The sequence below is a fragment of the Sander lucioperca genome, chromosome 3 (assembly GCF_008315115.2).
Source record: "Sander lucioperca isolate FBNREF2018 chromosome 3, SLUC_FBN_1.2, whole genome shotgun sequence".
Lineage (NCBI taxonomy): Eukaryota > Metazoa > Chordata > Actinopteri > Perciformes > Percidae > Sander > Sander lucioperca.
In genome coordinates, this window is record NC_050175.1 from 1,157,540 (window position 1) to 1,183,848 (window position 26,309).

Here is a 26,309-nt window from a genome sequence, read left to right on the forward strand (position 1 = left end):
TCACAGCTCATCCTCGCTTCTCTGCAGTCTCTGGCCAGTTCGATGCAGTCCATGGATACACGGCTGCAAGCTGTTGAAAGCAATTGCTCCGCTACTCAGAGTCCGCCTGCGCCGCACTAGCTCTTCGTGACTGGATCCGCCAGTTCTCAGCCAGCCCTGTTGCCGGCTGAGGCTTACTATTTTCTAGTGATGGCGAACTGAAGCTTTCTGAACCAGTGAAGCTTTCAATCCAATTGTATCGAAAAAAGGTTCAAGACTCGAAGCTTCAGAACTCTATGAGCACATCTGGTGGTGGAAGTTAAGGATAGCATTGTGTCACAAACGTTTTCACAGATAATATCCATGAATGTCTTTGAGTCAAAGATGAATACATTTTGAGTATGAATTCATGGATAAATAATGACATAAATAACTAAGCCTATTTGTGACCTTGCATAAATAAAAATGTAATTGCCTTCTCCACAAACAATAAAGTTAGGATTTTGGTTGTGAACTTGTCTTGTGTTCGTAAACAAATACATCAATTTGGGCGGGAAATGAATGAAGAACACATTGCACACACATTTCTGTGATTATATTGAGGACGTAGCCTAGAGCAACATTGTCTCCTCAGCCAAATAGGTGAGATAGGCAGTGCAGAAGGCGTACGCTATATGAGCAATCTAACAGTCTGACATGTAGTCAACTGCCAGTGTGGTGTTTATAGAAATTGTATTCGTCAATTGATTGGGGCAGTGCTTTGACAGTGGCAAGGACATACTTTGGGACAGTGAAAATGCTTGTGGACAGTGAAAGTGCTTGTGGACAGGTCAGGGGGATATTATTGTGCTTCTGCTACATCAAATGTCATTTTTATTCAGAAACAGAATTTTCTCCACTGTTCCAGGGCTGAGCCGATTTCTTTTCTTACTGACCACTTCGCCAGCTTTAGAGAACACCCGCTCACATGGAACAGAGGAGGCAGGTGTACAAAGGATATTACGGGCCAGCACGTACAAATGAGGGTACACATGTTTGTGTTGTGCCCAAAACTGGAGGGGGTCTTCTGAACGTGGTACGTTCGGCTCACTGAGGTACCGCTGCACCTCTACGGTGGCATTTGCAGTTGCGCTTTTCACCTTCCTCGTCTCTGAAACATGTTGGTCCAGCAAATCCCATAGGCCACTTCCTGAATAGTGACAAAAAATGCATTAGGCTACAAAAATACAATATAAACAATTGACAATGACAATATAGACCATAGATTCATACCTGAGGATTCAGCAGGCTGTTGTGTTGCTGGTTCAGGTGGAGTGCTGCTGTCTCTTAAAAGAAATGAACATTCTGCTGTTAGCCTTTTCACAGCATTGTCAGAATTCCCAGGATTGCAAAACCCCATGGTTTTAAATCGGGGATCCAGGAGAGTGGCCAGGGAGTGTTGACTGGCTGTCTCGTAGTGACTCAGTCTCTCTGTCATGAGCCACGTGAGGTTGTTGCATAGCTGCTTAGCCATCTGTTTGGCACTTATGGCATGCCTCAGCATTCTCACAAGGGGAACTATTTTGGAACCAGAGACAGAGAGTTTTTTCTGCTGACTGCTCCACTGTTGCTTCCTTTATGGGAGACAATGCTCCAAGGCATTCAGCTATGGTTTGGTATTCTGCTGAGGTCAGAGCCACCAAATCGGTGCACAGTGACACCACTGCAGCACTGACTGGTTCCCTCTGCTCATATAGCCTGGCCATCATATATGAGCACTTCCTGCACGAGCTTGTGAGTAGGCGCCCCCATCTGTTGCTGGATGTTGAGGAGCCGCTCTCTGGCAACAGTGCTCGTCCTGAAATATGCCGCTAGCTTCTTTGCCTTGCCCCTTATTTCTTCCAGACCCGGAGTCTGGTCAATGGCTTTCTTGACTTTCTTGATTTAAAGCATGGGCAATGCAAATGCTGTGTCTGACCTGCAAAATAGTCCCACAAGCTATCATGTTTGCCGCACCATCAGTCACAAGGCATCTCACCTTTCCCTTAATCCCCCATTCCTCCATGATAGAATTCTTAGTAGCAGCTATGTTGGCTGCCGTATGCCTCTCTGGGAACTTCCCCACAGATGACAAAATAGTGGCCAATTTGTCATCACCATCAATAAAATGGCAAGTGATGGCAAGATAAGCATCCATATGGATTGATGTCCACATGTCTGAGGTTAGACTCACAGCTGTAGCCTTCTGCAATTCTTTCTTGGCCTTCAGCGTTTCCTCCATAAACTTAGACTCCACCATGCCTTTCGGAGTTTGTCGTGACGGCAGAATATAGCACGGATCCAAAAGGCTCACAAAAGCTCTGAATCCAATATCATCCACCATTCTGAAGGGTTGTGAGTCTTTTACGACCATGTTGACAAGTGCTTCATCTATCCTGTCCTTTCGATTTCCTACAACACAACAAATGTACATTAATAATTGCATGCATGTAGGCCTACTGAAATGTGAAAAACACAAACGATTAAGACAGAAGTATATTGAGAGAATACTGAGTTCACACTTGAAAAGGAACAAATGAGTCAGAAGAAAAACTCACCCTGACTGCTGGATTCAGCTTGTTCAGAGGCAGTGGCACGATCATGCTTGGCACGGAAGTGCCTCAACATGGATGAGGTATTGTTATTATAGGCCAGCTTCTGGTCACAAATCAAACACTGGACCTACAAAAAAATCACAATAAGTATCCTTATTGCCTATAGTCATAAACAATTTAATTTGAAGATATAACTTAGGTTGTAGCTAATTTAAATGCAGACTTATGCACACCAGCGTATCCCATAGAAGCAATAAAATAGCATAGGCTATTGCCAACCTTGTTGGGCGAAATCAAATCAAAGTGTTCCCACATCTCTGAACGGCCTCTCTTTGCAACAGGTTCCATGTCTAATCCTCGCTAAACTCTAGCAATAAACTCTACACACGGTAGAAAAACTTACCTCAAATAAACTACTCGCTAACTTACCTCCAATAAACTCTACACTTGCTATAATGCTCGCTATAATAATCTCTCTATATTCACTAACTCTGTTGACTCTCCTACTGCAACAACCCACAAATACGCGCCCTGTGTCGCACTATTTTTAAAGCTATGAATTCAACATCGAAGCAGTCACGTGAGTGTGTGTGAAACGAAGCTTCGGACGTCACTGGTCACGTGACCATCCCAAAACGAATCAAGCTCCGATACAAAGCTTCATTCCAAATTGGTTCATTTCTTCGATACATGCTTCGAAGCAGGAGGTTCACGGGTAACATCACTACTATTTTCTGGGCATCGCCATCTCTCCTCCGTCCCTAGGTAGGCTTACATCCCAGATTCCGGTAATTATCGGCCTGCATGCGGTCTTAATTCCGCAAATATGGTTTGAGCTGCGGGTGCTGTGAACCGTAGTACAGGCGCCGTCTAAACTCTGGTTCTGCCTCTGCTTCACCTGTCTTTAATTACCATAATTTCCGTATTAGTACAGCTGGCGGGCATTGTTTTACTCCTAATACAATTCGTCTGGTTTACACGTGCACTTTGGACAGGCCACATTCTTCATTAGGGGGCATATTAGGTAGGCTGCTTCTGTATCTCAGACATTTGCTTATATTAGCATGCTCAAATATCTAACTTTTTATTCTTGGTGGTTTACGCCACTTACAGTTCCTGTTAAACCGAAGCCCCTATAGCGGTTCATTCCGTCCATGCGAATCACAGAAAGCTGCTCTTTATATATATATATATATATATATATATAAAAAAATAAAAATTGTCATACAGCAAATGGTATGTGTTTCAGACTCTTCAACATGCTAGTTTTGTTCATTTATGTGATTGCGAGGAGTAGTTCTAGGCAGTGTCATGTGCTCGTGACATGTTTTGGAGTTAATCCCTGTTCTAGTACCTGGGCAGGTGTATCGCCGTTTCTTTATAGGGAAACAACATGCATGTCTAAAGTCCTTTTCGGAGCTATCGCATCTTATCAGTAGTTCATTGCTGTTGCAGGCAGCTTTCATGGGGACTTATTCTGCATCTGTATATTTATATGTATATCTTCATCGCTTCTGCTGACCTGCTTATGTCTGCTTCATGCCTCATGCTTCTTCATTGGCAAATGGAGCAATATTCATCGTGTCTGGTAGGTGGTCTATCTATACGAAAGTATTCTCAGCACTAATTGCGCTATTGTGTACTATGACGTCGTCATTGTTTCAGGTTAATTGACAGTTTGCTCGATATTTATTTAATTTGTCTTATAAAGCAGGCTGCAATCGCTCGCATCGCTAACTGCATCTCATCACCTTATCTGTGGGGGTCTCATTGTGCTCCCTTGGTTCTTTCATTGTAACAAGACGTCTTTGTCAAGCAATTTATCCTTTCAGCGTATTCTCAGATTTTTAGGATTCATGTGTTTTGCTGCATCAGGCATTTCATCTACGTCCCTGCAATGCTGGAGTGTTATCTATCTCCCGCTATTCTTTGCTTTAGCCACATATTTGCATATTTCATTCTGAAATCTGGCTATCTCTGGTATGTGATGCATGAAACCGGTAGTAGGTCCAGTTTATAGTCACTTCACTGTTTTATCACCTTTCGGTTAAGGCTGACCTCGACAGCAGTTAGGCATCATTCCGGGCATGGATTGGCTCATGGCCGTGTCACTCGGTGTAATAGGCTACATGCATCATGGTGACCTCTTTGCTGTCTCATGGCGTTCGCGACCTCATTTCATCTCTGTTCGAGCCTAACTATAGTATCTGTCTAATTTCTATTTCTATATCTGCTGCTGCTGCTATGGTAGGTATTTTGTTCTATTTATCTGGTCACATTATATCGTGTTTTAAAAAATACTTTAGCCTATATTAGCACTTTATCTTCTGTTGATTGCTGGTTCGATGTTCACTTGCTTCTCGTGTGCTCGTAAGTGAATGCTCTGTCTAGCACGCTAGTATCAGCTAGTCATGAGTACTACAGCAGGTGCTTTAAAGTTTAATACTAATGGAATATGTGCTGTTTTATTTTGCTTGTCTAGTTTTGGGGGAGTCCCCATACTAGCTACGTTGGTGGTAAATCAGTCTTAACTGGCAAGCGTTGATTATTCATTGTCTATCATTACATGTTTAATGCAAATTCATCTTCGCAGCAGGGCGACTGGGATTTTATCTCTGCATCGGCAACGGTAAATCATCTTCGCAGCAGGGATTTCATATTTGCTGCACTTCTACAGGATCTCATCAAGTGCGATGTCCTCTTAATCGAGCACGTTTTGCATGATGTCAATGCAGCATGGTCAAATAGACCATCATTTCAGCATGTCAAAATGTCCTTTTCTCTGCAGCATGTTTAATCTGTTCTTTTCTTGCAACACGGTTTATTGACCTCTATTTTAGCATGCTCATTGTAACCTCATCATCTTTGCAGCGTTATTAACGTCATTTACCATGGACGTTGTATGTGGCTACCTTCATGACACCTGGCCTTTCATTCCAATCATTATTGCTTACTACTCTATCATTCTAAAACGCAGAGGCACTGCTCCATTTATTTCCCTCACTTCTGCCTTTTAATCATATAAATATATTTACTAAGCTTATTAGATCCCTCGCTATATTTTTCCTACTCTGGGGATTTCCCTCCGTAGGAAGCTTGGTTTGTGCTTCATCTGAAGCTAGTTATTCTTAAATCTAATATTTCACCTCAGCAGCATTCAGGCTCTCGTTTAGGATAGGGGCTGCGACTACAGCGGCTAATCAGGGCATATCTGGTGCTACGCTGCAATTGCTGGCTGGTCGGTCATCTTCTGCTTACTCCTCTTATATTTGTCCTGACATCGACGACGTCCTTACCGTCCAAAGATCCTTGAAGCTTTAATTCTGGTAAGCATGCATATAACTGGTGGTGGTGTGTTTTCACGGTCTCTGTTATTATGTCTCTCATTTGCAGAGTTATCCCGCTTGTATCACGTTTATTCTTTCTATGTCGTGGTTTCATGGCCAGTATTGCCATTCCGGCCACGTACCGAGGATAATAAAAAATGGTTAGGGTTTTTATTTTGCTTTGTTTGCTGGCCTGAATTGCCACTCTGGCGGGTATGCTGTGATTTATTTTGCTGGCCTGAATTGCCACATCGGCGGAGATGCCGTTATTTCTTTTGCCTTCCTGTCTTGTGGTCTGTTTTCCACCCTGACCGAATTGCGGGAATTATTTACTTCTGTTTTGGGGGCTGTATCACTACACCGACGTTTCTATTTTCAGATCCGTTGCTGCAGGAGGTAAGTATTAAGGTGTATATGCTAGTATGTATGTATGCATTTATGAAGGCATGTTACAGTATACATATTAAATATTTTATATCTTCTAATCTATAATTCCTGTCACGTTTTGGGGGGGTTATGTTCCTGTTCTCTACCCCTTTAAAAATATCATTAATTTGATGGAGTCTAATCTCCAAAAACATTGTACATTTTATCATGCAGTTGTACAATAAATATTTTTGCATATCTGCAAACGAAGTCTCTCTTGATTGAAATGCCCTGTGAATACCACTTGTGCCTCGAATAATGTGCGGCTTGTAATGTTTGCTTCACGTCGTGCAACATTGCCTTATATTAACGTATCATTTTTAACTAAACAAACCTTATTCTTAATTGTCATATTACAATGTAGTGAAATTATATTACTGCATTTTAGCCATAGATGATTTTAACCACTCCTATGTATTAGCGGGAGTGGACGGCATACAGCATCAGGGGAGCATCTTGTGTATATTTGCGTCCTGGGCTGGATGGCTAATTTGGTTTAGTGTCCAAGGTTTGGAAGTGCTACTTTGGAGTAACGTCCTGGTTATATGGTTACTGTTGTGTATGTTAGCTTCCTGGGCTGGACGGCTAATTGTGTGGAGCCAACCCCCCTCCGTCTTCCTGCCCTTGATGGACACCTCCTAACGGAGATCACTCATCAAACCGTCCCTGTTACGTTAGTTTTGTCTGGTAACCATCATGAAATCCTTCGTCTCAAAGTCATGTCTGCCTCTACCACCCCACTTATCCTCGGTTTCCCCTGGCTGAGCCTCCATAACCCTCAGATCGACTGGAAACATCACTCCATTCACAGTTGGAGCAGTCACTGTCACTCCGAGTGTCTTGGTTCGGCTGTGCCTCCAGCAAAGGGTAGGCCTGCGCCTCTTGTTGTTCCTTCCGACCTGTCATCAGTAACCGGAGGACGACCATGACCTAGCTGAGTTATTTAGTAAGGACAAGGCGCTTTCATTCCCTCCCCATAGACGATTGTGCCATTGAGTTGCTTTCAGGGGCCCCTTTGCCATCAAGTCGTCTGTACAATCTGTCTTGACCAGAAAGAGAGGTGATGGAGAAGTACATTGGTGACCCTCTGGCTGCAGGCATCATCCGTCCCTCGTCGTCGCCTGTTGGTGCTGGGTTCTTTTTGTAGACAAAAAGGACAAGACTTTACGTCCATGTATTGATTTTCGGGATTATAGTCAAAAATAAATATCCCCTGCTGCTCATCAACTCTTCAACGCTTTCGAACCCCTTCAGGGCGCCACAGTTTTTTCTAAACAAGACCTTCGGAATGCCTATCACCTCATTAGGATCCAGCAGGGTGATGAGTGGAAAACTGTGTTCAACACACCACTAGGCCATTTCGAATATCTAGTCGAGGGATTTTTTGAACCGTTTTGTTTGTCTATCTTGATGACATTCTCATTTTTTCCAAGTCCCCCGAGGAGCTGGTGTCACATGTCCGTCAAGTACTTCAACGTCTCTTGGAGAATGAGCTTAATGTGAAGGTGGAGAAATGTGAGTTCCACAGTCAGTTCCTTTTCTCGGCTTCATCATTGAGAGTGGACAGATGACGGCAGACCCCGAGAAGATCAAGGCAGTTACAGAATGGCCCACGCCTACTACTACCCGTAAGCAGCTACAATGGTTTCTGGGCTTTGCTAACTTTTACCGGCGGTTCGTTAAGGATTTTATTCGGGTGGTAGCCCCTCTCACGAGATTCACGTCCCCCAAAATCCCCTTCCCATGGTCCCCTGAAGCTGAGCAGGTTGTTTGTGTGCTTAAGAGACTGTTTTCCACCTCCGCTGTATTAATTCATCCTGATCCAACTCTGCAGTTTATTGTGGAGGTCCTTTCCCAACGCTCCTTCTCAGATCAGAAGCTTCACCCTTGCGCTTTCTTTTCCAAGAAACTGTCTCCCGCTGAAAAAAACCGAGAGCTACTGGCGGTGAAGCTGGCGTTGGAGGAATGGCGGCATTGGCTGGATGGAGCAGAGCAGCCGTTTGTGGTCTGGACCGACCATAAAAACTTGCCGTACATCCACACCACCAAAAGACTCAACTCACATCAAGCCAGACGGGCCCTGTTCTTCAGCAGGTTTAATTTTATTTTGACCTACAGACCTGGGTCCTGTAATGGTAAACCTGATTCTCTGTCCCGCCAGTTCACTGACTCTGAAGAGACCGGCGAGCCTGAAGCAGTCCTATCCTCCTCCTACGTTGTGGCTGCAGTACGGTGGGAGATCGAGTCACTAGTGAAAACGGCCCAAGCTACGGACCCTGGACCAGGAGATGGACCACCTAACCTGCTCTTTATTCCTGAGGCGATACGCTCTCAGATGCTGCATTGGGTTCACACCTCCCGCTTCACATGTCACCCTGGGATGTCTCATACTCTGACATTGTTAAAGAGACACTTCTGGTGACTGTCAGTGGAAGCTGATGTCTGGGCTTACATGGCGGCTTGTTCTACCTGTGCTCGGGGTAAAGCCTCTCACCAGTCTCCCTCGGGTCTACTGCATCCTCTCCCAGTTCCTAGTCGCCCCTGGTCCCATGTAGCTCTGGACTTTGTCACCAGCCTGCCTAAGTCTGAAGGTAATGATTCTATACTTACCATTGTGGACAGATTCTCTAAATCTGCCCACTATATAGTATTACCAAAATTACCGACTGCCAGTGAGACAGTGGACCTCGTAGTCCAACATGTATTCCGTCCCCATGGAATACCATACCGTCCCCATGGACCAAACATCTCCTGTGGATTGAGTATGCCCACAACTCCCTGATCACCTCCGTCAACGGCCTCTCACCTTTCGAGGTAGCCCTGGGATACTAACCCCCTTGTTTCCCACTCAGGAGAGAGAGTTGGCTGTCCCCTCGGTTCAGGAGAACCTTCACCACTGCCGCAAAGTTTGGAGCGACGCCCGTGAGGCCCTGCTTCGGACCACCGAACGGAACAAGAAGGTGGCGGATAGGCACAGGACCCCTGCACCCCTCTTTCAACCTGGTCAGGAGGTTTGGCTCTTGTCCAAGAACATGCCTCTTCGTACTGAGTCTCGCAAGTTGTCGCCTCGGTATTTGGGACCTTTTGTGGTAGAGTCAATTGTTAACCCCTCTGCTGTCCGGTTGAAGTTGCCACAGGCGATGAAGATTCACCCTACGTTCCACATTTCACAACTGAAACCCGTGTCCTCCAGTCCTTTATGCCCACCTGTGGATCCCCCGTCACCCGCTCGGATTATTGACAACCATCCGGCCTACACGGTCCGGAGGCTCCTGGATGCTCAGAGGCGGGGTAGGGCCTCCAATATCTGGTCGATTGGGAGGGTTATGGGCTTGAGGGGAGGACTTGGATTCCTAGACGCTTTGTTTTGGATCCGCAGTTGATTAAAGACTTTCATCATGACCATCCGGACAAGCCTAGCGGGACGCCAGGAGGCGCCCGTTGAGGGGGGGGGGTACTATTATGGGGGCAGCTGTTATCTCCCGTCCTGTGTGTCTCTCCCCTTTTCCCTGTTGTGTCTGTGTGTGGTGTTGCTGACTCTGCCTGGAAGTAGGTCAAGGGACGTGGCCGGTCGATCTTTCCTACCTGCACAGCTGCTGTATATTCCGCTAACCACGACCTGCACAGCTGCTGTCTATTCCACTAACCACTCCTGCAGTATTTATACCCGGGCGGAGCTCACCATCGGCGTCAGATCGTTGCACCTACCAATGTGGTAACTAGGCTCTGAGTTTAAACTTTGTTCGTTTCTAGTTTTGTCCTAGTCCTGTATTCCTCGTGCTCATGTTAACTTTCTGCTTCTTTGTTCAGACCTTCGCCTCAAGACCTGCTGCCGTTGTCCACTGTTCCGCCAGCTCCTCACCTCTCAGACGTTGCCATCTCCCTGTTCGGATTCAAGAGAGACAGTTTGAACCCACCACTGCCTGCCCGCCTCAGCTTCGATCCAGTTCGGAGTCCTCCAGCCCTGTTCTTTCCGTCCTTGGTTGCTATAAGTACAGACTCTCATTAAAACGTTTGAAATCGTTACTGTGTCAGTGTCTGGTTTCTCTGTGTTCTGGGTCAGAACGTCGTTCATAACATTAATAAGATCAATTCAGACAAAAAAAGCAGGTGTGATCTCTACCACAAGATATTTAAAGCACTTGTTGACAATTCTTTTTTGGGGGGATTTTTCTACCTTTAATTTTTGACAGGACAGCTAGGTGAGAAAGGGGGAAGACATGCAGGAAATTGTCACAGGCCAGATTCGAACCCTGGACCTCTGCGTCAAGGCATAAACCTCTCAGTATATGTGCGCCTGCTCTACCCACTGATCCAACCCAGCCACACTTGTTGACAATTCTAAATGGTAAATTGGAATGCAGGGATTAGATTGGCTGCCGGATTAGGAGGAAACATTTCACCATTTTCAAAATAGATTTTATAGCCGGAGAGATTTCCGAATTGAGCTAGGATATTAAGACTGGAGGGGACATATCTTAATGGATCCGTAACATATAAAAGAATATCGTCTGCATATGGGGATAGTTTGTGTGTGAGACCCCAATGCTCTATATCCTGGAAGTCCTTAGACTTTCTAAGAGCAATGGCCAAAGGCTCCATGTCGATGGCAAATAGTAAAGAGGACAGACTGAAGCTTTGACTCATGCCTCTGCCGAGAGAGAAATTCTCTGATTGCAGTCAATTAGTAATTATTGTGGCTATTGAGGGGGGAGAGGGGGAGAACGCTTTTTCAGTGCCAAGTGATATAACCATTTCCAGGGAGCGGGATGGGGGGGAATAAACTATATTGAAAAGCCTTCTAAAATTTTAGCTAGAGTGTCTATTTAGAATGAAGCCTGTTTGATCTGGCGCAATTATATATGAGATAACCGTCTCCAGTCTAGCTGCAAGAACCTTGGATTCAATTTTGTAGGCCACATCAGTTTCCCAAATAAATAACTCAATTAAGTCAACTTAAAATAGATTGTAATGACTATAGGACAACTAAGAATCTGAAAAAGTAATGACAATCATTAGTACAAAGATTAGTACCGCCATAGAAAATCAGTGTACCAAGTTGTGTCTATGATGATGAGTGAGATAGTGAGCTAGCACTAACAAAAAAGGATTAATTTGAATTATTAGCGAACCTCTTGCGTCCTGGGGGGTGGTTTGGTCAGTAGATGAGATTCCTCCAAGGATGCCTTCAGCAATAGGTCGCCCACTGTTTTGACTGAAGACCATCTCTTCAGCCTCTGTGGGTGGTGGTGGTGGGGACCCGCTCCTGTTTTTTGGGCTTCAGCCTTTTTTCTATTGGCTATAATGGAGGTTATTTGACCATTGACCACGAATTTGGAGACTTTTATGTATAATGACATTTAATGTTACTTTCAAAAACAATATTAAATACGAGCAGTTTTGGGATGGCTGAACATTTTTGTTTGATTAGGAAATTCCACTACTATAGGGTAGGCTAAACATCACAATTGCTTAAAATTTATTTTTACCTGTTTGATGTATATCTTTATATTCTATCTTCAAATACTGCTGTGGTGTCTTAAATAGTAATGCTGTGATGCTGTATGAAGAGGAATCCGCCGACACTGTTCTTGATTATAAAAAGGTTTATTACAAACAAAGATTCAGCATCAATTTTACAAACTCCTGCAGAGAGCTTGGAGAACGACCAACCCAAACCTCAAAATTTGTCGCTCTGCCTTTTCTTTGTGTGGACAACGTATATATCTCAATGCATTGTATCAACATAGGACGTAATTTTGTAAGTATATCATTGGACGGATAACTAACCAATCAATGCCTGTTATCTGGCACAACTCCAAAAAAGGTCTCTTCTGTCTTGGGGGGACCCCTACTCATGTTAACAATTTCCAGATGTTCTCAGTAAGTGTAGAGTAAAGTTCATAGGACTCCCTTATAACAAACCTTTAAGCAAAGTTTATAGAAAGTTATAGAATGGTCATATACTACATTTCCCCCCTTCGAGACTTAATAAAGTCTCGAAAAACAAGAAGAGTAGGAATAACATTTCTCATTATAACATGTTCCTTATAATATAACTTTCGAGGTGTAAACAACCTTATAGAGTGTAACAAAATGAAATCGTTGGAGTGTGAGAGCGAAAAACCCATCTGGCAGCTGTCTTTTCAAGTAACCATCAATCAATCAAGATAGGAAAATTCTCTCACGGTCCCTCTGCCTAGGCGACCACCTTAGTACTCCAGATCAATTAGAAAATAAATCTTTATCAATTTATGTAGAATTATGTTTTAAGCAAATACATGTAAAAACCTTAGAAAATGAAATAAAATCAAAACAATGTCCAAATTCAGGCAGGTCGACCCTTCGGATCCGAAAAAGGACTTCTATTTACTAGACCCCATTTTCCTAAGCGTCAAAAAAAGAAAAACATCTGAGGTCTCCATATATTCACTTCATGACAAAAAACATCATTCTTCAAACAATTGATGCAAGAATATTATACAAAGTATGTATTACTCTGCAAACATGTATATATATATATCAGACAACCACAGGAATGTAGTCCACTACATTGCAGCTTCTCAGTAATGTTGATGTGGTGAAATCTGAACAGATCCACACCGTCCTGGTTCAGAAGTCTCCTAGTTCCTTCATATTGTCCATATTTGTATCTGAATCTCCCTCTGCACATTACCCCATATGCTCTGGAAGAAAAGAAAACACTGACCAGTATCGTTTGCAAAACAACACATGAAAATTAAAAACATCAAATAAGAATAAAAAATAATAATATCAAAAATAATATATGATAATATGAATCACATTCCATTTCCATTTCCCCCCTTCGATTAATAAGAAGACACTAAATACCCCTACAAAATCCAAAGAAATGTGAAAAAGCACACAGTAAAAAACTAAAAAATTAAACCAAACCCTCATTTTAAATGAAATTTAGCCAATCATTTTGTAGCATGTAATTACTTGCTTTTTACAAAGTACCACACAAAAGTCTCTCTTCACTGTTTGGTTACCAGATAGTGGGTGTAATAAATCTCCTCATGTCCAACTCTGTCAACCTCATCTATGTGACATTCCTGTTTAAATTAGACACAAGACAAACCAAGTCTGCTTGCTAATGTAATATGCAGAACAATCGTTCCTCTCCAGTAAATTGTAATCACTATCAAAATTCAATAAACTACAGAGCTTCACTCTGGAGTTTTTGTAAGTTATTATTATTTGGTTTTTACCCTTTAACTCTACAGACTTCATTAACACCACTGCAACTCATGCAGACTAGTGAAATTCAAATCAGATTTCTAAACCTCTATATAAATGACAAAAGATGCTGATCCATCATTGGGCTATAATAACTGATTTCCATTCGCAAATCTTAGAGAGAAGTCATGAACAAATGACTGGTACACTATAAACAACAAATAAACCAATGCAAACAACTTTTAATTTGACTAAAATATATCTGTGATTGGGAGTTGTCTTATCCTTTCTCACATTATCACTGCTAATGTTTTTATGCATTCTCTATGCATCCCTGTTTTACTTATAGTTACACAATTGTTCTAAGCTTACTTTTAACCAAATTTTGAGAACAGCACTCTCAATCTGCTGTTTATAACAACTTTACATCAATCCAATTCAAATTCATACATGAGATTACTTCCCAATAAATTATCTGGGCAACACTCAAATAATAGAAACATCTTCAAAAGTTGCCTATGTCATTAGAGCACAAAAATAAAACAGTGAAATGTTCTTTTAACATTTCCTGACACACTAACCAAAGTAACATATTTGTCACTAGTCTTGTTAGAAGCTGTCACAGGAAAATCATTACAAATTTAACAGAATAGATTTCACCAGATACTGACAAAATGTAAGGTTTTCATACCAAGTTGCTTAATTTAGATGGCTTAACCCTTCACATAGGTGTGTTCACATAGGAGTAACTCTATTTTAAAAGCAAAAATAATTACTTCTTTAGAGTATGTGTATTTTCAAATTGTGTGTTTGTTGGTGCATTACCTCCTTTTTATGTGTTGGTGCGTCAATGCGTCGATGCGTCGATGCGTCGATGCGTCAGAGCAAATCCGATCTCTCTCACTCCTCCCTCTTTCTCTGGTCAGTCTGCTGATGTTAACGCTCATCTGTGCAGATCTGTACCAACTTGTGACTGTCCTTGTCCTTGAGCTCAATTGTTGGATCTCTTTCTGGTCCTGATGACACCAGCTGACACCCCCTTTCAGATCTTCTGGGCATCTCCAGAAACCTGGTTCCGGACCCCTGTAAGGGTTCACCGGTCCTCCTCTGTAATTTCCTCTGGAGTTTCTTCCTGGTCTATTACAATCACGGGCAAAGTGTCCATCCTGTCCACAATTAACACACGCTTGTGGAGATTGCATAGAGTATGAATCAAATCTTCTTCCTCTTCCTCTCCAGTTCTGTATCTGTCCAAAAACTGGCTGTGGATATAAAACAACTGGAACCACGAATGGTGGTTGGGGAAACTGGCTTGACTGGAATTGTGGCGGTGAATGTTGATTTGGTGGGCATTGATTCTGCACAACCAAAACCTGCTTCTTGTCCTTCTTATTCTCCACCAGCTGCATTCGATTGAGTTTTCTAAGAGTTTCTCGGTTCTGTTCTTTCACTTTTTGGGACCCTTTTTTCAGCAATTTGTCCCTCTGTATCTTCAGCTTCTCCAAGTATGACACACATTGCTCCATGTCTCTTTCAATCTCTTCTATGCTAATCGCTGCAGGATGAAATCCTGTAGCTCCTCTGCTCTCCAAATCTTCATCGCTGTCTCCATCTTCACTTTCATAGCACTCTTCTGAATCACTCTGATCATCATCATCATCTTTTGTCTTGCTAAACCTCAGTCTGCCCTTAGTTTCCAGATGTTTCATTTTCTTCTTACTTTTGGAGCTTGGATTCATCTTTATGGTTGTTTCAGCTTCTCAATTATTAGTTCATCTGTGAATGTTTCACCAAAGTACTTTGTAGGCATGTGTGACGTTACTTCTTTAATGTCAGTCTCTGGTCATGCCCTGAGAGCCATCTGGGTGTCCAATTCAGTCACTTAACCATGGACAGTTGTAAATCTGTCGCCCCTCCTTCTCTGCTGCTCCAGCTCCAGATGCAGTTTCTGGTGCAAGTGGTGGGGGATGGGGCCAAAGTTGACTACCAAATCAGCTTGTAGAGGAGTGAGACAGGTCTGCTCTGACATCCATCGAGGCACACTGAATAAACACAAAACACAACACCTCCGAGAAGCATTACTTGTACTTTAACCATACTCATTTTAGTTTTCTTGCTTCTAACCTATGACATAATCGATTCAAAATGTTGCCACAAAAATATTACCTAAGTAAGAAAAGTATCATAACAATATGTTCTCCAAGTATCAAAAGTAACAATGTAGAAAAATCCTCACATTTCTAAACTGGAAATGATCCCAACAGTCCTGTCAACTAACTGAGCATTTAAACAGCTAATCATTTCAACTGGACTTGTAGTCCTATATATTTGTTGGACAGTTTAACAACAATAAAACATCATATTTTATAAACATATGTTTGTTCTACACAAATCCTAATTCATTTTTTATTTATGTCAGATTACAATAATATCCAAAAGCAATTTGTCTTGGAAATTACCACTAGTCATTCCTGAAAATTACATAATTTATCTCTTTTCCCTAAGTTTTGTGCTTGTGGTATAGCAGTTTTTACTATTTTCATCTAAACATTTACCCTCCTGTAGATTGTAACCCCAATGCTACAGTTGTCTCTGTAACAACAATATTAGTATGAACTCCAGTATCCTAATTCAAAAGTACATTTATCTCTTTCTTTGTCTTTCTGTCACTTTCACAACACTCTCTTTCTGTCTTTAACCACCTTAGTACCTTATTGTACCCTTAACTTTCTCTTAAAGTCATGCCTTTTTTCCCTTGTCCCATAAAACTTTCTTTTCCCTTTCTACAGCATACACTTAACATCTTCTCTCAGCTTTCCTGACCATCTTTTGTAACAATAGTTACCCATTATTAACTCAGTCTGTTGTTTCATTAGGATTGAATTGACTCGCTGTTTCTTCACAGGAATCAGATTCATTCATTCTGTTTTCCACCTTCACATATGTCACTCATTTCCTTGGTGCAATGACATAACCACACGTAACAGCGGAGAACCTTAGCAAAATCAAAAACCTTATAGTATTATCAAATTTTGAATTGTTTTATTCAAAGTAAAATCATTTTAGATGCCTCACCACTCAAAACAAGTGGTCCAACATTTTAGAATAGCAGCGGTGACAATCCTGAAGCCCATCAATCAGTCCTCTCATCTCTTACTTTCAATAGAGGTATAGAGGCTGGAATTTTCTTAATCCAGGGTGATCAATCACTGATTTGAGTTCCAGCAAATCACCTATGCCAGCTACTAATCTCTCTTTTTTCCTTTTTCTTTCAGGCCTGAGCCTTATTTATCCTACTTGTATCCTCAAATCTTTCTCCCAATTTTTCTTTTCATGCTTCAGAAGCAAGCATAGTTAAGGCTTCCTAATTAGAAGGACTTTTCAAATTCTAATGCCATTTCTCTAGGTGTTTATGACATTTTCTCTCTCTTTTTTTTATCTATCAACATAACTCATTTATAAATTTGATGGATCCCAATCAAATAGTTACATAGTCAAGCAACATCCACTTTAATGTTTTACTGAGCTGCACTCTACCCCCCTTCTCCTTTAGCCGCTCCGTCTCTGCCCTTTAGTGCAGGTAAGGAGTGGCCTAAACTTTCTGTGAAAACTTGAATTCCTAGCATTCTTGGGCATGCGCAGATCAGTCAACAATGTGATTTCACAGTGAGAGGAACTCCAGCTCACACTTAACCAAGAAGAATAACTAAAGAATCACTCAGCTTACTTCAACATAGAATTTCTTAATCTTACTAATTTCAAAGCAGCAGATAACGCAAATAGCAATATGCTATCACAAAGCAGTTTAAACGATCTCAAAGAAATCAGAGAAAACAAATTCTCTCAACAGACAGACCTATTGTCTCTCCATTTTTCCCTTCAACAGACCACATTAAAACAACAATGACACAGGACAAAACAAACCAACACAACACATAAAGCACAAATACTAATTTGAAGCTTCTTAAGTTTACTATAGTCTAGTCTATTTTCACGTCCTCCAAATGGGCTCATAAGTTTTTATATGTTTTTGAAAACGTTCTCCTTCGAAGAAGACTCATAAGATTATTAAACAAAAGTCCTCCCAAAGAAGGCTCATACATTTTAACACTTTTGAAAACGTTCTCTTCAAAAAGAGACTCATATTTTTAACCATAATGAACAGAATATCTTAACCTTACAGATAACTAAAACTCCTGTTCTCAACCAAAACATATATGTATATATCTATCTAATATAGGATCCTTATGACGCATGCACAGCCTATCACACACAGCAGAAACACCACTGTTCACACATACCGCTGTTCACACACACTCTCTCTCATACACACAAAAGTCGACATCATTCATGCATGTAATTCGTAAAAAGAGTCTGCTTTCCGCCGTATTGTTTTTTTTTTTTTTTTTTAGTTATTTTGCTACCTAGATATAGACGTCCAATGGGAAATCTGCTTCGGACATTATTCGTCAACAATGAATCGATTGGGAAACCTACCATTGAACTGTTAGTCTACACCTCAGTTCTCAGAACTGGCTCAAACTTTTCATCTAATAAAAGTTCAAGACTACGGCCCATCCTGTGATCGCCTTTTTTCAAAGGGCTTTTTTATCAGATTTACGGCGTTATCCTGTATTCTTTGTTCCTGTTGTTGTCTCTTTATTGTTCCTGTTATTTTCTGTATTCCTTTATTTTCTCTTATTTCCTTTTATCTTCTCCTTATTACTTCTTGTTTTTATTTTCTCTTGTTTCCTTTTTCTTTCTTTATGTTGTTTAAGCCAAATTGCCCTGGCCAGGGTTAAACTGTTTTCTTTAATCCAATTTGCCTATTCCTTAAAATCTTTTCACATTGTCTATGTGAATATTCCTTAATCCCTTACTTTTTCTCCCTTTTCTCTATTTCTTCACTTAAATTTCCTTTTCCTCTGTTTCTCTAACTTCCTTAAAGCATTTGCTTCATTTGTCTCATATTTCTTTTTCTCTATTTCTCTATGTTAACTCACACTTCCCCCTGTCTGCGTTGATTTTAACGCAAATAAATTTAGGACGAACCTCCCCCTCACACAGCAAACACTACACAAAACACACACAGGTTCGACACGGTGCAATCCCTCAACGCACACACAGAGCCACACATGAACTGACCAGCGCCCAAATCTGTGAGAAAGCTCACCTCATAGTCGACCAATGAAGCGGGAGTCAGTCCCTGAGTGCCCATGATGAAACGATGACCTGGGAGATGCAACCGATCCCATCCTCGTCACCAAAATTGTGGTGTCTTAAATAGTAATGCTGTGATGCTGTATGAAGAAGAATCCGCCGACACTGTTCTTGATTATAAAAAGGTTTATTACAAACAAAGATTCAGCTTCAATTTTACAAACTCCTGCAGAGAGCTTGGAGAACGACCAACCCAAACCTCAAAATTTGTCGCTCTGCCTTTTCTTTGTGTGGACAACGTATATATCTCAATGCATTGTATCAACATAGGACGTAATTTTGTAAGTATATCATTGGACGGATAACTAACCAATCAATGCCTGTTATCTGGCACAACTCCAAAAAAGGTCTCTTCTGTCTTGGGGGGACCCCTACTCATGTTAACAATTTCCAGATGTTCTCAGTAAGTGTAGAGTAAAGTTCATAGGACTCCCTTATAACAAACCTTTAAGCAAAGTTTATAGAAAGTTATAGAATGGTCATATACTACACTGCCAAGTGCATGATCGTGTTATCTGGATTTCTATGGGAAAAAACAGATTTCAGACAACAGGGAAGAACTACAGGAAAGGAAGGACCGGCTTAAATCATGTAAGAGAGAGAGAGAGAGAGAGAGAGAGAGAGAGAGAGAGAGAGCAAACTCTTGGAAGACATGTAAGTAACCCTCCGGGGGCTCTCGAGCTCAGGAGGTTAAGTATTGTGTTTGCAGAATACCATATATGATGCTAGTTACAATATGAGGATAAAATAAACCATTTGTCATGAAACATTTCTAAGTGAGATAGCTACATGTCACAGACATCACATATTTGGGGACTATGTCTCATATCACCTATGTCAGGGCTACAACTGGCTGAATCAAACCTGTAGTTAGTACAGTGCTAATACATTTTACCCTTTATTTACAACTGAACATCACTATTATAGTGTGCCGTATAGTTAGTTACTGCTGGACTCAAATTTCACCTCTAATCATCAGCTTGAAGTTAGGAAGTTCAAATGCACTTGAAATACACATGAGTGACACCAATCTTGTCATCAGACTGTAAAAAAGGTTTGTCACACATAATCAAGATGCATAATTTACGCCACCTCATAGATCCTACCCATCGCAAATATTTTGTTGTGCAAATTGTGAAAAAGGTCAAATGTTTTATTTTACATCACCAAGTCAGTAAGCCTACTTGTAACACACTGCTATACGGTAAGTATTTTGAGTCATATTTCTGTATTTATTGTAGTTAGGTATCTCTCTCTCTCCCTCAACCAACCGAATATTAGAATTTTTTATGACAGGGTGGAGCTGCAGAGGCCAAGTCAGTGTTTGGGAAATGTTGCAGATTTTCAATCCTTCCTGATTTATCTGCGGGTGAATGCGGACCTCCGGGTATTGCTGCCATTTATCTGCATGTAATGCAGTAGAGAAAATCTGCAAACTTTCCCTTAAAGGAGAACTCCGGGCAATTTTTACGGTAATCTTGATAACTATAAATATGCAAGACCTGTCAATAGAAAAAAAAAACGAGCTGCAGCTAATGCCCAGAGCTCCCACTTAGTTAAAACGGCAGTTATGGGGACATAAGATAAAGAGTGCCTTTGTGCCTCTTAACAGACACAAAATGCTATTAAAATGTCTGTGCAACATGAACAGGGCCCTTACATGACAACAACATGCGTTTTCAACTCAGACATTGTTTAAATTCACCTACCCTGGTAGCTGGTAGCTGTAGACCGTTCATGCCTTCGCGGTGATAAATTGTAGTTTATTTCCCCCTCAAAAATAGGTAATTGAGCACTGTAGTGGTGTTAGGATGGCCGCATAGCGGCTGGATAATTACAGCAGGAGACTTGAGGCAGAGGTACGGTACAGATCAACAGGTGTTTATTTCCCCAACAATTAACAAAACATGGAAGCCATGATGGCAACCAACAAACTGAGCACCACAGGCAGCATGTGGTCCAGTCAGCAGCCACGCTAGATGGAAACTGGCAGCCTTTTATAGCCTGCCACTGACCTTATCTCGACCCTACCATAATATGAGGATAAATCTGAAATGTACTCAATTCAACAATTATACAAAATACAACAACCACATCAAATACATTTCTACTTCTCTACTGTTATCTCAATTTACTTGCATTATGTTACCCAATACAATCAATTCAATTCAATTCAATTTTCAATTCAATTTATTTATAGTATCAAATCATAACAAGAGTTATCTCGAGACACTTTACAGATAGAGTAGGTCTAGACCACACTCTATAAAGCCCCAACAATTCCAATAGTTCCCCCAAGAGCATATATTAGCAGTGGCTATTGCGACAGTGGCGAGGAAAAACTCCCTTTTAGGAAGAAACCTCGGCAGACCCAGGCTCTCAATCAAACATCTTAGTTTAGCAAGTACAGTCAATTAAAGTACTCAAACACCCCTTCTCTCCATGAAACGTGGTATCTCCCGGAACCTTTAAAATGGGGCTCATATGCTGGGGACTCTTTTAGCCTGAACACTCTGGAGAGGAGACACAACAGAGGTGAGTTACTTGAACACAAACTTTACTATTACACAAGCAGCAACTGTTAACCTGCATTCAATTATTTAGGCAAAGACTATACCATACTACACATGTTTAGGTAACCAAACTAGTAAACTGAGCACATGTGTTTCTCTTGACAGGGCTGGCCTCCAATCAACACCAGCTGCAACCTTCACCAAACAGATTGTTAATATTTTCCAATAAACATTAAAAACTTTTGTGCCTCATGTTATTTACCCATAACATAATGAACTACAGTGTACTAATGCTGCAAAATATTAGTGATGAAGAGGACCTTCATTACGTAGTTATGACCATATTAGTGACTATGTAACTACATGGAAATGGACCAAATTATGTCTGTGCCTTGTACAGTAAAATAGTGTTACAGAAGGCTAGGTAGCTCACTCTTGAAGCAGCTGCTTCATCTGCCTGTTGCCCTGTCTGTCTCGTTCTTTTTAACTCTTGTGAGGCTAGTTCTTCGTCTGTATACTCGGGTTTGAATAAATAAGGACGACCATCAAACTCAAAAGGCTCTTCTGTGTGTTGTATATCTGCTATATTCTCCATAGTTACGTTACTCCAAGCTTCTTCCCTTGTGAACACCTCCGCTCTTCACTCTTCACACACTAAGCTCCGATCTGGCAATGCTACGTACCATGTTTCTTGCAGATCGGTTGCACGGCCTAGGAGAAGATAGAAAAAGTTGGTTTTGCGCATTGCGCAATATTGCAAAAAAACTTCTTAGCGGCCTATATCATCAGATACAGCTCGATTCAAGGAACACTAGAATGTAAGGTTTTCTAATGTGCGATGTGTAATGTGGAAGTTATAGGCAAAAACACGTTTGACGTCATTATAGCGCCCCCTAGTGGTCCATGTGTGTAATGTTTGGTATGTGAGGTCCATGAACCATTGTACATCTACACTGTAAATTTGAAGTTGCTCACATTACTGTAAGTGGTGAATCCAAACCTGGGTCGCATTGGCCATGCCCACTTTGACAAATCAGTACCCCACTGTAGGCGTGGCCTCAGGGGTGGCCCCAGATGCTACCATCCAAATTTCATAAAAATCGGATGAGCCATTCATGAGATATAAACTTTATGTACTTATAGCGCCCCCTAGTGGCCAATTTCCGTAAAATTTGTTTTGGAGGCCCATGTCATGGCAAACAAGAATCTAAAGTTTGGCTTTGATAACATTTATTTTAATCGAGATATGGTAAAGTTCGTGTTTTCGTAGCTAGCTACACAAATTTGTTTGTATGTAATTTGTGCAATTTTTATCCGATAAAAAACATTTTTATAACTTTTTGTCAGGTCGATCTGGAGATGCTACGTACCAAGTTTTGTCCAGATCGGTCGCACAGTCTAGGAGGAGTTAGAAAAAGTAGATTTACGATAAATAGGCGGAAATGGGCGTGTCCTATATCAGGAGATTCAGCTGAATTCAGGGAACGCGTGGATATGTGTATTTTTAATGTGCAATGTACAGTTTTGGAGTTATAAGGCCAAACACGTTTTTTTTCTGTTATAGTGCCACCTAGTGGTGGAAGTGGCTAAATTGTTGTGTCCGAGGTCCTTGCAGGGATCTAGACCACTCCTCAAAATGGCACTACCCCACCATGTACGGTTTAGGCTGTAGCATCAGTTTTAGGGGTGGAAGCAGTTATGACGGGGTCTGTTAGAATATATTTTGTGAAAGTGTTAAGAAAAGGTTTTAGAGTTCATGGTGCTGACCTCAGTGCCTCTGTTTCCCTGGGTTATGAGAGGCCATCTAGTTTTAATGTGATTAGACATTAAGGGAGTCTGAGAAAGATCCTCTCTGATCGGGGGAGGGAACGAGGCAAACGATGGTCAGCACCTTGCAAGCGCGGGATTTGTGACACTGTATGGAAGTGACCTGGCTCTCATGAAAACTCCTTAAACTTAAAGTTTGCTGGAGATTAAAACACAGGTGTTCAAAATCCAACAATAGCGGCTTGCTTCTTCTGAGCTGAGAATTGGAAGTCAAGGTCATGTTTTTATACAGTGTTACAAATTAGTCAGGAGCCGGCTGGAGCCAGAAGATCTGGACTGGATCCAAACTGATGAGGGCACCACCAGGGACAGAAATGGATAAATAGACAGTATCTTAACTTAGCAGCGCCTGATGCTAGGGGAAACGCTCTCGGTCCGTTAGGAGATAGACTTTGCCTTGTATCGGATCCATGTACATGTACTTGTATTCTGCAATATCATTCACTAAACTTGTTATTAACTTTAACTGGACGAATCTTGGTCTTGATTTGATTCCTGAGTTTTATTTCTCTGATCTACCAGTAAACGAACACAAAATAGTGACCAAAGAATTGGAGTCAGATTAAGTCTGGCCTTTTTAGGGCCAGACCGATCAAATCGGTCACATTTCAGATTAAAATCCTTTAGGTCCAAGCCTCCCGGCGCCAGTCGCCCCTGACGCCAGTCGCCCCTGACAACCCGGGGAGCGTGCGGAAGCGGGACCCAAAGCGTAACAGTGGGGAGCAAACGTCAGGAAATATCGAGAGGTACAAGCCGCAAGGTCTGCGGTACTTTGCCGTTGCAAATATCCCATTAAAGGGGTGATAGAATGCAAAACCGAGTTTACCTTGTCATAGTTGAATGACGACAGTTTGGTAGGTAAAATGGGCATACATAGTACCTCAAAGTCCCATTGACATCCCTTTCCTATGCAAATCTCACAACTTGAAACTGCTGCTGAAAACGGGCGAATCTCAACAAAGCTCATAGTTGACGTCAACTCGGTGGCTGTACCTTATTTGGCTCTAGTCTCTACCTTTGTCACGCCCCAAAATTTACAAAGGCTACACCACTGATCTGAGACCAGCTGGTCTTCTGAATCTAGGTCGCGCAGATCTCAGAAATTGTATACATTGTTTGTCTGCTATTTCATTACTAAATTCACTTCTGAGACTTTTTTTATGCGAGAAATCAACTATGTAGAGCTCAAATATGGGCCGTTTTATGAAAATGTATGGCTAATTGCAAATTTGGTACGACTGTGTCGGACTTGAGAAGCTCCACAGTCTGACGTGACAGCGGCCAGTGCCTGCTGGGATTGCTGCCTTGCCGGTCGGACTGTCCACCTTCACAGACCCGCTGTGAGCTGGCTGGAGCTCTATCAGGGTCTCACACACAAGCTTAGCTGCAAGCTGCGCTGTGTACTTTAGAAAGAAGAAAGTTTGGAAGTTTTTTGAAAATGAACCACGGTCGTAAATGCAGTGTTCCAGGCTGTACAGCGAAATACTGGCCCAGAGAAAAGTGTTTAGAACGAGTAGATATCGGACAGTGGAGCTGGACTTGTGGATCTAACGCAGTGGCGCAGAAGACGTGCCTGTGGGCTACACTCTCTGCTAAATGTCCCCGTGCTGAGACACTGAACTACAGGGTGAGTTGTGATTCCTTGTCTGTGTGAGTTTTTTTATGTCCCAAGGGTAGTAACGTTACAACAACACTAGTTGTAATGAAAGTGTCGAAACTTTGCATTTGTGTGTGTGTGCGTGACACACTGGAGGAAGACTAAACTGTAACAAAACTGTGTCTCTAGTGCTTTGTACAGTAACATTAGTTGATGAGTTTATGTGTCGGGGCAGAAATGAAGTTTGAAGCCAGCTGGGGATATTTTCTCGGCGGCTGAAAGAAGAAAGAAGCTAGCTGATTAGCTTACAACGCTAGTATTGGGGCACAGGGAAAGTAAAAACAAATCGCTATTTTGTACCACTAAAAAGGCTCAAAATATCACCAAACTTCAACGGTAGCATAATGAGGATCCTTAAATGTTAACCAAAGCATTAAGAACTTTGTACGCATTGTAAGCTAATCAGCGGTCCGCGCTAGCTTCTTTCAAGCTACAAACATATTCGATTAGCATGAAAACATGTCCCAGAGAGCGATCGAGTGGGTACACATCTGTTAATAACTCCTAGGTTCGTTTTGCGCCGGAATTGTCCTTTAAGGAACAGTGTGAAATACCCTATATAACCATTCTATCACCCCTTTAACATTGATTGAGTAAAAGGGCCAAAAGTGGTCTACGTTGACTTTAGCGCCCCCTAATGGCTGATCTTCGCCAAAAAAGAACGAGCATCACAAGTTTCGTGTTGATAGCAATTACTACGGCAGATAAATTGCATTTGCAAATTTCCCATTTAAATGCATTGAGTTATTTGCCAAAACACAAACGTTGATTAAAGCGCCCCCTAATGGCCGATCTTTGCTAAATCTGGTAGAGAGCATCGGAGTGGGATGTTGAACAATAATCTCTAAGTTTTTGGCTGATAGCAGATCATTTGGCTGAGATATGATAACGTTTGTTTGGTAGCTAGCTAGGGAAATTTGTTTGGTCGTCAAATGCGCATACTTTAACGTAACAAAATTGTTTACATAATTTTTGGTCAGGTCCATCTGGAGGTGCTACCTACCAGGTTTCGTGCAGATCGATCGCACGGCCTAGGACATGTTCAAAAAAGCTGGCTTTGCACATTGCGCGATATTGCGAAAAAACTTCTTAGCGGAAATGGGCGAGGCCTACATCATGTGATTCAACTTAGGGACCGTTCGGTATTTATGGAATGGACCACTAGAGGAAAATAGGGGAGGGTCATGTCTTTTTATTTTTTTGCTGAGGGTAGGGTCATCCAACATTTTTATTCATGAAAAGAGCAAAATTTCAAAGTGGCTTGTTTGGTGCATATTTATCCATGTAGCTCTCAGTCTCGGCCTCCTAGCAGATGGGTCTGACTGCATACGCGGAGTTTGCTGGGGGGCCAGGAGGAGCACTGTCCCCCTGGTGGCTCAAACAGGTAATTGCATTGTTTAAATAATTAGTGGAATAATTACATCTGGCATGACCAGATATTAAATAAATATCTTAAATAACACAAAACAACTAAATGGTGGTAGGTAATACATCAGATTTCATATACTGCTTTAGTAAAAAAAATATTACCTGGCTGACGATGGGAGCAGCAGGATGCAAAAAACAAAAATTACTGTTGCACTAGTCT

At 41.7% G+C, this 26,309-nt stretch overlaps 1 long non-coding RNA gene across 1 annotated transcript; it reads right to left on the bottom strand.

Moving 5' to 3' along the window:
- Positions 1-15,357: 15,357 nt before the first annotated feature.
- Positions 15,358-24,846, bottom strand: LOC118494668. Its single transcript, XR_004896793.1, has 3 exons — positions 24,835-24,846; positions 19,916-19,921; positions 15,358-15,487 (listed from the first exon to the last, which is right to left on the bottom strand). It is a non-coding gene; the product is annotated as an uncharacterized LOC118494668 (long non-coding RNA).
- Between the last annotated feature and the right edge of the window lie 1,463 nt (positions 24,847-26,309).